The following is a 13,047-nucleotide window of genomic DNA, read 5'->3' as shown; positions in this document are numbered from 1 at the left end:
TATCCTAAGCCTCAGCTCCTGGATATAATGGGAAGGAAACAGCTTTATTCTACAGAATGAATGTCACATCTTTCAGATTGCAGTGAGATGTTTAGAACTCTTGATGAGACAGCTGAGTTTTCCATTTGTCTATCTGATAAGACACACATGAAGGAATAGATTCTTTAGCAGTTTTAAGGGTTCTCTGGGCAAAATGATATCTTCCAATAACATCTAACAGTTGAAATTCCAGCATGATTAACAAATCAGAGGACTGCCATAATGGCAGAATATAAATTAGCACCCTTCACTTAAGATCCTTAAAATAAAGAGGAAAATCTTCAAACTAACACAAATTAATATGAGCCTGGGGATTAAAAAAAATACAAGTGCCATTTTTCAACTGTGCTCAGAGATGTGAAAAGTGACAGAAGCCATCAGTGACACAGAGAAGCACCAGCAGTTTGGCAGACATTAAGCATACCACACAGTCTCAGGGGGTCTCATTTTAGTTTTCTTCTAGGTTCTGACTACCAATTTTGTCCCTCCTGAAAAGCATTAGGAGTCCAGCTCCTGGTCCAGCATCACCAGCCTCCTTGTATATGTGTGGGTGGGAGTGGGATCAAAGAAAGAGAAAGCCAGCAGGGAGGAGGGTAGCAAGAGGAAGCAGAGATCATTTTTCTGTCTGTGTTCACTGATTTGAAAAACCCTTGTTCACCTCCTGTGCACCGGTTCATACTAGGTGTCAGAGAGACGGTGGAGAGCGGGGAGGGACCACACTCCAGCCCTTTTAGAGTTTATGGAGATGATTTTTAACTATGTAAACACACCAATAAATGTAAGATGAGTGATGCCAGGAGTGCACAGGGGCATGGGCCTGCGCGCTGCACCCCTGGGGCTCTGGAGAGCTCACAGGGCAACAGTCCTGAAGTTTGCATGCTTCTTTATGCCAGGTCCTGGCTGAGGATCTTACAAGCATCATCTTGCTCTGCACACCAGCCCAAAGGGATAGGTGCTGTCATAATCTCATTATGGGTGAATAGTCTCAGAGAATAAGATTGTGCACCCAAGGTCACAGGACTAGTTAAATGGGAGAACCCAGACTCAAAGCCAGGTGGCCTTACCTCCAGAGCACACCACCCTGACCACCGACCCTGCCCAGGTTTCAACTCTTTACTCTCACCTCCTCTCTCCAGCAAGCACACCTTCCACATGCTCTCTCTCTCATTCACACATGCACATTTTTCCAGACACTGTCACACTCTCCTGCACTGTTCGTCGCTTACTCTCATGTTGTCTCAGTCCACCAACTCTTATGTACACTCAGACACCAAAACACTATCATACACCCTCCATCATTGGAGTGTATGCTATCCACTCAAATAGATGCTCACATTCTACCTCCCCCACCCCCACCCCACACCTCTTCCTGCCCTTCTGTTCTTGAATACCAAGTTGACCCTCAGCCCACTGTAAACTTTGCCACCTCTTCCCTTCTCAATTGAAATGCTCTTTCAGGTCCTCTGTGATCCAGGCTACACACAAAGTGAGAGATAGGATCCTTTCAGGGATATGGCCAGAATTCTCAGAGCAAGAGCCATTTGCCCTGGACCTTGGCTCATTAGTGCAATTGGTCAATAAGCACACAAGTATGGGTCACCAGATGGAGAAAGCTGCCCGTGGAATGGCATTTGGGAAATGCAGTTGCTAAGCTATGGCTGCTCAGATGCACCCCAACCCTCCACAGAGTCTCTACAGCTGCCTTCCATCCAGGATTCCCATGCAGCACAGCCACAGCCAGTTACTATGGCACAAAAGCCACAGATGCAAGCAGCACCCTGGTACCCACCCACTCATGCATCCACACTGCCACCAGCTCCCCCTAAATATAGCTCAAAGCTGCCCACTTCTCCACCCACCCTTGCCACCACTACCTTCTTTCTAGAAGCTGCCACCTCCTCCTGGCCACTGTCTAAGCCTCCTACATGTTCCCAGTATCCATAGGGCACACCCATCACCCCATCTGCTTTTACAGAGCAGCCAACATGGCCTTGGGCTCTGAAAATCAGATCGCAGAGCTTTCTGTTTAAAGTTCCTCCTTGGAGCTCAGCAATAACACACCACCCTGACAATCTCCTGCCTCTCTCAGACTGGGTCAGATGCCTTGTTTTATGCCTCACAAAACACAATTCTTTTCTTTCCTAACACTCAGCAAAGCATGTGGTTAAACACTATGTTTGTGATTATTTAATTTGACTTCTAGAGCTCCAGGAGTGTAGGTCCTGCCTCCAGGCTCCCCAGGTTCCCTCCAACAAAGTAGGCCTGCCATCAGTGCTTGCTGAATGCACAAGAAGATACTAAACCACTAGGAGCCGCAGCAGTGGGGAGCACTGCAGGTTAGGGGTGGGACACAGATTCTTTGGGGTCTCCTTCGCTGTGCTGGACAATGAAGAAGGAGGATGTAGCAGAGCATTGACAATCTCGCTGGGATGAATGAGATGTAGCCTTGCTTGTTCCTGGGAAATGGTCCACTCGTTTTGGGGTCAGCTTCATGCAAGGCTCCTCTCTCTGCAGCAGGCTTGAACTGCTGAGGAAATAAACTGGTCAAAGGGAGGTGAATTGTTCCTGTAATGCTAACACCTACCTCAAAAGCCTGCCACCCACAGGTAGGAGGCACCTGGTCCTTCCTGCATATCTGAATGTCTGTGGCTCGGTGGGGACCTCAGAAGCAGGCAATGTGGCCAGCATTGCTCTGAGCTCTGCAAGATGCAGGGCAGAGCTGGAAAAGATGACTTAGAGCAGGACACTCCTTTTACAGACTGGGGTGGAGAGTACAATGCTGTACAACGCTGACAGCATTTCTGCAGCTGCCTGAGAGGCAAAATGTTGGTTTTCAACATTTAAAACTCTGGGAACTTCACATGAAAGTCTTTATTTCTGGCTTCCCTTAAAGAACTAGATTCTACTCCCACATGGCATGAATTGCCTCGAGTAGGTGTTACTGCCCTTTCTTTTAAAATTTTTTTTTCTAAAAATACGTTGATTGACATAATTGTACGCATTTATGGTGTGCATGTAGCATTCTGGTGCAATGCACAGACCAACGTAGTTGGCATATTTGCTACCTCAAACATTTATCATTTCTTTGTGCTGAAAACATCCCAAATCCTTTCCATTAGCTATTCTGAAGCATGCGTTTCATTGTTGTCAAGCATAGTTACCCTTCTGGGCTATAGAACATCAGAATTATTGCTCCTGTCCAACTGTTCCATTGTACTTTTTAACCAACTTCTCTCCATCCTCCCTCCTCGCTCATTTCCTAGCCTTTGATAGCCACTATTCTGCCCTCTACTTCTATTTGGCCAACTTCTTCAGCGTTGATGTAAAAGTGAGAAAATGTAGTATTTATCTTTCTGTGCTGACATTTCATTTTACATGTTGTCTTCCCAGATTATTTGCAATGGTGCAAATGACAGGATTTCATCTTTTAATAAATGAATAATACTCTGTCATGCATAAACAATCCCTTTCTTTATTCATCTGTCTCCTGACAGACACTGTGGTCAGTCAGCTTTCCATTACTATAACCAAACAACCGAGATAATCAACTAATAAACAGAAAAAGTTGATTTGGCTTAAAGCTTTGGAGGTTTCAGTTGGCCCTGTGGTTTTGGATCTGTGGGGAGGCAGTAGAGAGAAAATGATGGAGCAAAATCACTCACCTCATGACCAAGAAGCAAAGGAGATGATGGGAAAGTAATTGTGGTGCCACAAAGCCCTTCAGAGCACAGCCCCCAAACAACCTAAAGAACTCCCACAAGCTCCCACTACCTCCCACAGGCACCAATCTGAACACCAAGCATTTAGCATATGGACCTTTGGGGACGGTTAAGATGCAAACATAGCTGACACCCTAGTCAATGTCCTATCTTGACTGTTGTGGTGCCCTCTTCCTGCAGGGGCTGAGCTCCACAGCTCATCTCAAAGCCCACCACATTCTGCCCATTACCCTCGTAGCTCCTATCTCCTTTCCCCTGCAGACTCCTGGTCAGCATCTGAGAGAAGATAGCTATGGGAGAATCCCTCTGGGTGATCTCATCTAGGATGGCAGATGAGGAAGAAAAGCTCAAGGAGAGCTGGGAACCATAGGAGGAGTCCTGAGTCACTGGCCCAAAAGGGTGAAACTCCTTGCTTCCCAGGACCGATTTGAGGATGGCAGGCAACTGTCTCTCTCCATCACCAGCTCAGCATTCTGCTCAGTCTGTCCCCAGGAGGCTCCAGGCTTGCATCTGGCCAGCTCTGTGAAAGAGAAGCCTTCTTTCCCAGACCTCCAACAGAACTCTTGCTGACGGCAAGTAGGCTGACTTGGGTCATATGTTCACTCCAGAACTACTTGTGACTAGAAGAAGGGTAGCTCCCCACAAACCATGTGGAGTGTCACTGAAGGATAGTGCTGACCCAGAGGAACAGGTTTGGATGCTTGCCAGATCTGAACAGTTATCCCCACCAAGTGCTTCCCTTATTCTGCCATTTCCCATACGTAGTCATCTTTGTGGCCAACCAGGGCATGACATTAGGCTTGAGGTCACAGTTTCTTAAATTACAGTGGGGGACTGATACCAGAGCCCTCTCCCCTTTCCCACCTGTGTATACAAGAATCCTTAACGAGCTCAGGTCCCTTATACAAAACAATATGGGAATTTCACCTAACTACCTACCTCCTCTTGTGCACTTTAAATCATTTCTAGATTACTTACATTAATACAGTGTAAATGTGACTGAACAGATGTTGAGTTGCTTAGAATACTGACAAGGAAAAAACAGTTTGTATATGCTTGGTATGGATGCACTTTCAAAAAATATTTTCCATCTGTACCTGAATCCATAAATGGGGAACCCACAGGTAGAAAGGACCAAGTGTATATTAACTGGCCGTAATGACTCTGACACAAGGTTTCTATTGTGACCGGCAGTTTGGCCTAGAAACTGCCCTGTAGCTCTGTGCCATGTGGCTGTACATTTCTAGTTCTGTGTCTGTTTATTTCCTGTCTCTAAATAGACAAAAGCTCCCTGAGAGCACATTTGGCCTCTCTATTTGTGTTATCTTTGCTCTGCCACAGCACCAAACACCTGGCTGCCCAATAACTCTTTATTGACATTTTAGAGAATGTCACGGGAAGAACACAGGCTCACTAGTCTGACAGCCCTGGGTATAAATGGAGGTACCGTTTCTTAGCAGCTGTGCCTGGGGCAAGGTACAGTAAGTCCCCAACTTATAAGCACGTGAGCTGTGAACTCTCACAGGTGTACTGTAGAAGGCTCATTCTGCTGATGTAGAGCGAAGCTTCACAAACAAATCTGACTGATGAGTAATTCTCCAAAAACGGAACTCAGTTAGTTGGGGACTTACTGTATCTATCAAAATTCAACTGAGGATAAGGCCACAGGATCTTTGCAGAGTAAAGTTTTTGCATCTATAACGGGGTCATCGCACTGCAGCACATCTTCAGCCTTCTGGTTGCTATTGTGGTTGCGATAGTTTCTCAATAACTTGCTCAACTACCCAAGCCTCAGCCTCCCAGAGTGCTGGGGTGAGACGGCCCGCAGCACCACGACTGGTTGGAATTATAGATTCATAACTGGAATTGGGCTTTACCCACTACGGGAGAAGGACGGTCTGAACCAGGAAATGGAGAGCCTGTGGGAAACTGAGCTGGATTTTGAAAGAAAATTCAGGGCCCTTCTGTTTCCTGGGTGTGCTGTCACACCTTAGGGAGAAAAACTGACCATAGATCAAAGGCAACTGAGGCCAAGGAACCCTGCCGCCGCCACCTCCAGTAACAGTGGCCTCAGAGATCTTGTGTTCCTCCTATGGATTTCTCACATATGTCTTTTTGGTCAGCTCAGAGCCTAAACCATTTGGAGAAAGAAGTTCTAGACAACACGACTCCAGACTAAGCACATCCACGGAGTACAGGCCACCTGTGCCTCTTTTTCTTTGTCCAGAAGATGTGGGACACTCAGTTATTAACTATTAAGCTTTACCAGAAATCACGTTACTTCTAGATCCTTTCACCCTTCCCACTTACGTTGGCGGTGCCTTTAAGAATTTTCATCCCCAGTGCTCAGGGCAGTAACCTCTAAGGACAACCACTGACTAAATATAAATCTGGAGTTTCAAACAACATGAAGTAACACCCCATGGGAGTGTTCTGCTGTCTGCCGTGTTTTGACCTTTTATAAAAATCAAGTTCTTCTGGTCGAAGGGTCCATTAGGAGATCATTCCCCCTTCCTACCAGGCCTGTGTCTGGAGTCATTTGTTATGCAAATGAGACACGTGGCGGAAGGTTGTAATTTTTCAGGCACAGACTTGGTAACCACCTGCAGCCCCGGGAAAGGCTACCTAGCTACACCTAGCTACAATTTCCCTCCTCAGAGGATACAAGCAAATGAATGCCCTGCCAGGAAGCAACACCCTGCTATGGCTTCTCCGAGGATTGCAGAGCTGGCCCCTTAAGGCTGATGGCTCATCTCCCTGGGTAGGGCAAGTGGGGCAGGGAAGAAGGGACCTCTGCTAGAGAAAGCAGTCATAATGCCTTGGCAACGCTGAACATTCCAGAAGGGATTTTTAAAACTTGAAAGTGATATTCAAACAACTAGGAGGACAGCTTTCTCTGAGCAACTCATGGTCCTAGAAGGTTGGTCCAGATGAGAATAGGCAGAAGGGGTTGAGGTTTAGTGGATGGGACCTATTTTCTCAGAAATGGTGAAACTGAGGCAAGGAGAAGAGCCAGCCCAACATCACCCAGTTTGTCACCAGCAGCATTAGCAAACAGAGCAACAGTTTATTCAGTTGGGTAACAAATGTTGAGTTCGTACTGCATACCAGGTGTGAGAAGTAAAACTTAGAATAAATTTAAGGCTAATTGGTGTTACAGGAAATTGACAACCAGACCATGAATTCTAAAAATATAGTCAACTCTCCATATCTACCACTTCTGTATCTATGGATTCAATTTTTTAAATTGAGAAAATTTCCAGAAAGTCCAAAAAAGCAATACAGGAACTTACAAGACTTTGAGTGCCATGTTGAATCCATGTGAATACAGTGATACGTGGGCATTAGATGAGGTATTAAGTCACCTAAAGATAAGTATAGTAGTAACTTAATTCATGAACACTTCTTTCACAACAATTCAGTTTCCAAACAGAAGCATTCAGCAAAATTCTGCTTCCATTTGCAAACTCTATATCCAGTGAGGACCACCACTATAACCCTCCTCCCTGCACAACACAAATATGAATGCAGGTGTCTTCCCCACTCTGACACAAGGTCATGGCTTCCTCTAGCTGAGATCAAGAAACTCTTACTCCATGGCAGTCATGTGCATATTTTGCCTGGGCTTCCACAAAGTGTCAATGGTGGGCGCTGCTCTCAGTGCTGGTGGATAGTTACAGCTCCAGGCTCACAGGGGCTCAGCCCTTGGCCAAAGGGACACAGGGACTTTGTCTGAACTTGGCCTTGAGGGATCTATACTGTTCTGCTATGTGTCTGCCTTCATTCGTGAGTGGAATGACCGACCAAGCAGCAAAAACCGGGGCTGGATCCCTGGGAGCAAAGTCATAAAGAGGACTGGAAGTATGGGGCCCCACAGCAGGAAGTCCCACTGTCATCAGAGTCATAGAAGTGTGATGGAATGCAGGATACACTCTCTAGTAGAAAGATCTATGTCTAAAGACAAGTCACTGGGCCTCTGTAAGCCTCACTTTTCCTGTCTATACAATGCAGATAATAAGGTGGTATGAAACTCAGAGCACCAATGCCCATGTAGGTACCTGGTCCTGTGCTGACTCAGAGTAGGCACTAAGCAGAGGCTACATGGCATGCAAGAAAAAGGGCAAGGAGTTAATTCCATTTCCACAAGCACTGCCTGTTCTGACCCACTGCGTATCCCGTGTGTGTCCTCCTGTGTATCCCCTTTCCTTTGCTAGGAAAAGCAGTCCACTGGTCAAACACAGCCCTCACTCAGTTTCCTCTGGAATGCAAATGCTTCAAAAATAGTTATATCACATTGTTCAGAAAATAGTAACCAAAAAATCTGTACATGTTCAGTACAGACACAATTTCCTTTAATATTTCCAATATGGAGCCCATGGATACAGAGGGTCAACTACATATTAATACATCAGTGCGTGAAGATCCAATTCATTTCTTTTTAATGCTGCATAGTATTCCCTTGTATGGTATTTGTCCCTTATTGATGGACATGTACAGATATTCCAACTATGCACTAAGTCAAACAAGGCAGCAATATTTCCTAATACACACATTCCTTTACACATAAATCTTTCCATAATTTTCTGAGTGTGCTAAAGGATCATGAAGGCTTACAGTGACAGATTCTTAAGTCTTCTCAAAGGCATTCTGATTCCATTGACCTGGGATAATGACCAGGATTCTAAATTGAGGAAAACAACCACATAACTTGCATGGACACCCCAAGCTAGATCTCTTGGTCCTTGTTAGAGAGAAGCATGCTGTCCTGTGCAGCTGGGGGGCCAATGCCAGGCTCATCACTTCCGGGTCTATCAATGCATCAGTGCCAAGGTCTTTGCCTCAAGTGCATGTCAAAAATCTGACCCGGGGCCTGGGGTCAAACAGAAGGAGATTTATTGGGTTGTGCAAATCAGAAATCTGGGTAGTCTCATGACCTAAAGTCCCCAAATTCACCAAGGAAAAAGCATTGTTGTAAGCTTACATAAGGTTTTGGGCTACACAGGGAAGGGGGACTCCAGCAGAGAGAGGTAAAAGGCAGACCTGGGGTACAGTTTATCACAAATTCACATGTTTTCTGGAATATGCATGCCATGTTCAGGGGGGCGGTGTGCTGAGATTTTAGCATTATGACCAGGGTGGGCTGACAATCAACATCATTGTTCCAGAGGCAGGGTTGCTTTCTACTATATTTCCATGCTCTTCATTTTATTTGCAGTGAGATCCAGGATTAAGAGCAGTACCGTTAACTTTAGGTTCTGTTGGTCCTGTTTTGTTGGGTAAGCAAAATAAACCCACCACAAAAGATTAGGAAAACTTCATTCCCACAGGTCTAGAATAACACCCAAGAGAAACATTTACACAGCCACAACTAGTGTCCCTGCATGCGTGCCTGGCCCTCTTCAAGAGGCAATGATTGCTACTCAATGGTCGTGTACCATGGCTAATCATGACCATTCCCAACTTCATGTACTTTTATTATTTGTATTATCCCCAAAGGACACACATGGAGCCAGTAACAGTAGCTGCCTCTGGGGAGAAGAACTGGGCATGTGAGAATCAGAGTAAGTAGGAGACTTTGTAATGATGAATTTAGGTCTTATTACCCTTTTAAAATTCTACTGACAAGGACAAATGGCGGTGGAATAACCATACCTGGTACATTTACCAACTGCGTGACATGGATCAAGTCACACACTCTCCTGAGCCTTGGTCAGGTGCTGTGATGACACTGGAACATCTCAGTGAAGGGTGAAAGCTGAGCGAGCAACTATGTGACATTCGATAAAGCCCACAAAGCAGCAGCATGAGGCAGAGAGTTGCAGTTGAGGCTTTTACAAACGAGAAAAAGTAAAACAAAAGCCACTCTGGGCTCAAGCCTGAGCACAAGGCCAAGACGGGGGAACAGAGTTTTCCACATCTGGCTTGGCCTTACCTCCCTGGGGAAGGCTCTACCTGGTCTTGGACCTGGTAGATGAGTTGTAGTGGTTGATTGATTGTGTCAACTTGAGACATTTAGAAGCTTAACTAATTCGCTTAGCAGTTCTACTCTGTAGAGTGTAGAAGATTCACCCTAGGGTGGCTCATCTTCTGGATGGTATAAAAGGAAAGGAGGAAAGATGGATGAGGTTCCGTGCTTCAGAGCTCCAGTCTTCGCCTTCAGCTTGGACGTCATCTCATGTCTTTCAGTGCAGACTCTTCAGCTTCTGCCTTGGATCCTTCAAGCTCCTAGCAAAGGTTCCTGAGCCTTCCATTGTGGACTCATTGGCCTGATGGTATAGATTTGCATAGATCACTGCAGTGAAATCTAGGCCTCGGATTGACTCTTTCAGCCTCTGCATGCAAACAGCCTTTATACACTTCTTCATTTGACTCTGTGGCTGACCATCCAATCCTGTAACTTCTCACACATTTGTGTAACTTGTGTTATATCTGTTTCCTCTCCTAAAACTCGGCTAATACATGAGTCATCCTCTGGGATGTTTCCTACCCACAGTTCCACAGCCTGGCAGGGTGCTAGGTGGAACTGGAGCTTGGCCTAGGAAAAGTTGCCTTCCTGCCCACACACAACTTCCCCACCGATCTCTCCATAGAAGCAGCAGCCTGTCACAGGATGATGAAAGTTTAGAGAGGTAAGAGCCAGTGGAGAGGTAGAAGATGGACCAGGAATCCTCAGCAAACTACCTTAACTGTGAGAGAAAACACTGAGCCAATTCCAGAGCTTACAGAGAAAAACAATTGATTTTTTTCCTATCAGAACAAAGACAGTGGGTATGTTTCCCTTTTTAGGTTTCAAAACTCAAGTGATTCCCTCAAAAAACAAAAAAATTAAAAACTGGGATTCAGGGAGCCAGATCTGGCATGTAAATGTCGTTTCCAACTCATACAAACAAAGGATTTTAAACACTTAGCACTTGTGAACTATTGAAGGACCTGATGACCCTGGGCCAGACTCTGTACTTGGCAGCAATAGGTGTCACCTCCACCCTGGCAGCCTCTCCTCAACCAGCCACGCTCTCTCCTTACCACAGTCCCATCATCCCCTGCTGAACCACATGCACCATCCCTCATCTTCAAGCCACTCTTCCAGCTCTCATCTTTGGTCTTTTACTCCAATGGCCTTGCCACATCTTCAGAAAGAGAAGAGAGAAATCTAGTGCCTGGCTCAGAAGTGCATTTCTGTGATTTTGCCAAATGGCCTGCCCACATATTGCTGCTCTCCATCATTAACTGGTAACAAAATCCATTTCCTTAGCAAATTCTGGCTATAAGTTTGAAGCTGTACTGCTTCAGGCCTGTGCAATTTGAGGAAAGAGACTTACCACCTCTGTGCTTCTGTTTCTATAGTATTGACAAAGATGACATTTTATTTCTAATATTGCTATAACTAATTTTTACATCTTATGGTTTTGTGGCTTGCTGGGTTTGTGTCACATAGTGTCAGTGGATGGCTGGAAGGTTCAGAATGGCCTTGCTTATATGGCTGGCAGCTGGTCTGCTGCTGGCTGGGAGTTCGGCTGGAGCTGGGAGCTGGGAGCTGGGAGTCTTGGTTCCTTTCACATGCCTTTGCACAGGGCTGCTTCTGCTTCCTCACCGTGTAACAGAAAGGGCATCAAAAGGCGAAGGCAGAAGTCCCTTTCTCCTAAGGCCCAGCCTCAGAAGGTATCAAGGTCTCCTCCTTCAGATCCTGGTGACTGTGGCAGGTGTATGTGCCAGCCCCACAGCCTTGCCTGGAAGACTGTACCTCCTGAGAGAGGAATAGAAAACCACTATGGTTGGAGCACATCCCTCAGTGGTTCATGGTGGAAAGCTTAGTAGTCCCCAGTATGACAGTGCTGAGGAGGTGTAAACTTGAAGAGGCAGAGCCTAGTGCAAAGTGGTGATGTCATTGTCTCCCTGTCGTCCTAAAGACTGATGCTGGTCGCAGGAGTGAGTTCATTCTCATGAGAGCTGACATTTACAAAGCAGAGACACTCAGTATGCCTGGCTCTTTTGGTACATGGCCAGATTCCATTCATTTCTCGGCCTTATTGTAAAAAAATAACAGGGAAACCTCACCAGGACACGACAGCCTTGTTGTTAGTGTCCTTCAACCACTGGAATCCAGCCAAATAAACTTCCTTATAAAGTACTAGATTCTGGTATTCTGTTTCAGCAACACAAAATGAACTAATATACAAAGTCTCCTCACAAAATAAGTATAGGAGGGAGGGGGCATTTTATCAACCACTTTGGAAACATGATTTTCTGCAGTGCTTAATATACAGGAGACCCTCATCAATATTAGCTTAATGGTAGTGCAATTAATTCATTCCACACACAGTAAGTACTTGTCTTGTGCCAGATCTTAAGCTAAGTACTGAGGGTCTGGAGATAAGATAGTTGCAACCATCAAGGAACTCACAGTTCTGGGTGGGAAGCAGGTATCACACGATAACATGATAATGGCCTCGCAAAGGAAATGGCAACTGGATCCATACTGGGCCAGCAGAAATTCTGCTGGCTCTGCTAGGAAAGGAAAGCTCTTTGTCACATGGATGTCAAGCTTAGGATGTTGGAGCTGCAGATTCGCCATTACGCAGGATTCCCCGGCACCCATCTCGAGAGGTCCAGGAGGGCTCGCCTGTGGGTTCAGCCAGCAGAGAGGAACAGAGCTGTAACGTGGGGGAGGATCTCATTATCATACCTTTGGGGCTTCTGAGTCCAGCTGTGCCTGAACTTCACCTGTGCAGGTTTTAGTTGTATATACTAAGTTCCTGTCTAGCTGAAGTAATATGAGTTACAGGCTCCATCACATTTTACCACAAAGAACCAAACGCTGTGTTCTCAAAGGCCTCAAGGTCTAATGGAGGAGACCCACAAGCAGGCAAATAACTACATTTTGATGTTGTAGAGTCATAGGACAAAGATGTGCGGGGGTATATTAGGGAAGGAAGTACTGTGCTAATTTCCTCGGGGGCAAGCAAAGGTCTAGAGTGTTTCCCCCAACATACCCATCAGAGAGCTGACCATATTAACAGAGGTAATATGTACTGCTGAAGTCTTAGTTAATCTCGTAAGAACCAAATCTTACCCGCTTCTTTATTTCCTAAATTCGAGAGTTTTAGAATTGGCTGCACTGCTGTCCATGCAACAGAGACAGAATCTCCTTAGCAAAGACAGAGTCTTTTAATAGACCTCCAGAGGTTAATGGGCCTGACATGTCTTTGACATTTATTGGATTTTACGAGCTGGTGGATCTGACTCTGAAAGCCGATCAGATGTTCCAAATTGGTGGCCCCTTTGGGGTGCT

The sequence above is a fragment of the Cavia porcellus genome, unplaced genomic scaffold (genome assembly GCF_034190915.1).
Source record: "Cavia porcellus strain 051 isolate PalLab524CR breed Dunkin Hartley unplaced genomic scaffold, mCavPor4.1 scaffold_19, whole genome shotgun sequence".
Classification (NCBI taxonomy): Eukaryota; Metazoa; Chordata; class Mammalia; order Rodentia; family Caviidae; genus Cavia; species Cavia porcellus.
The sequence above is the reverse complement of the archived record's forward strand: the minus strand, read 5'-3'. Positions refer to the sequence as shown.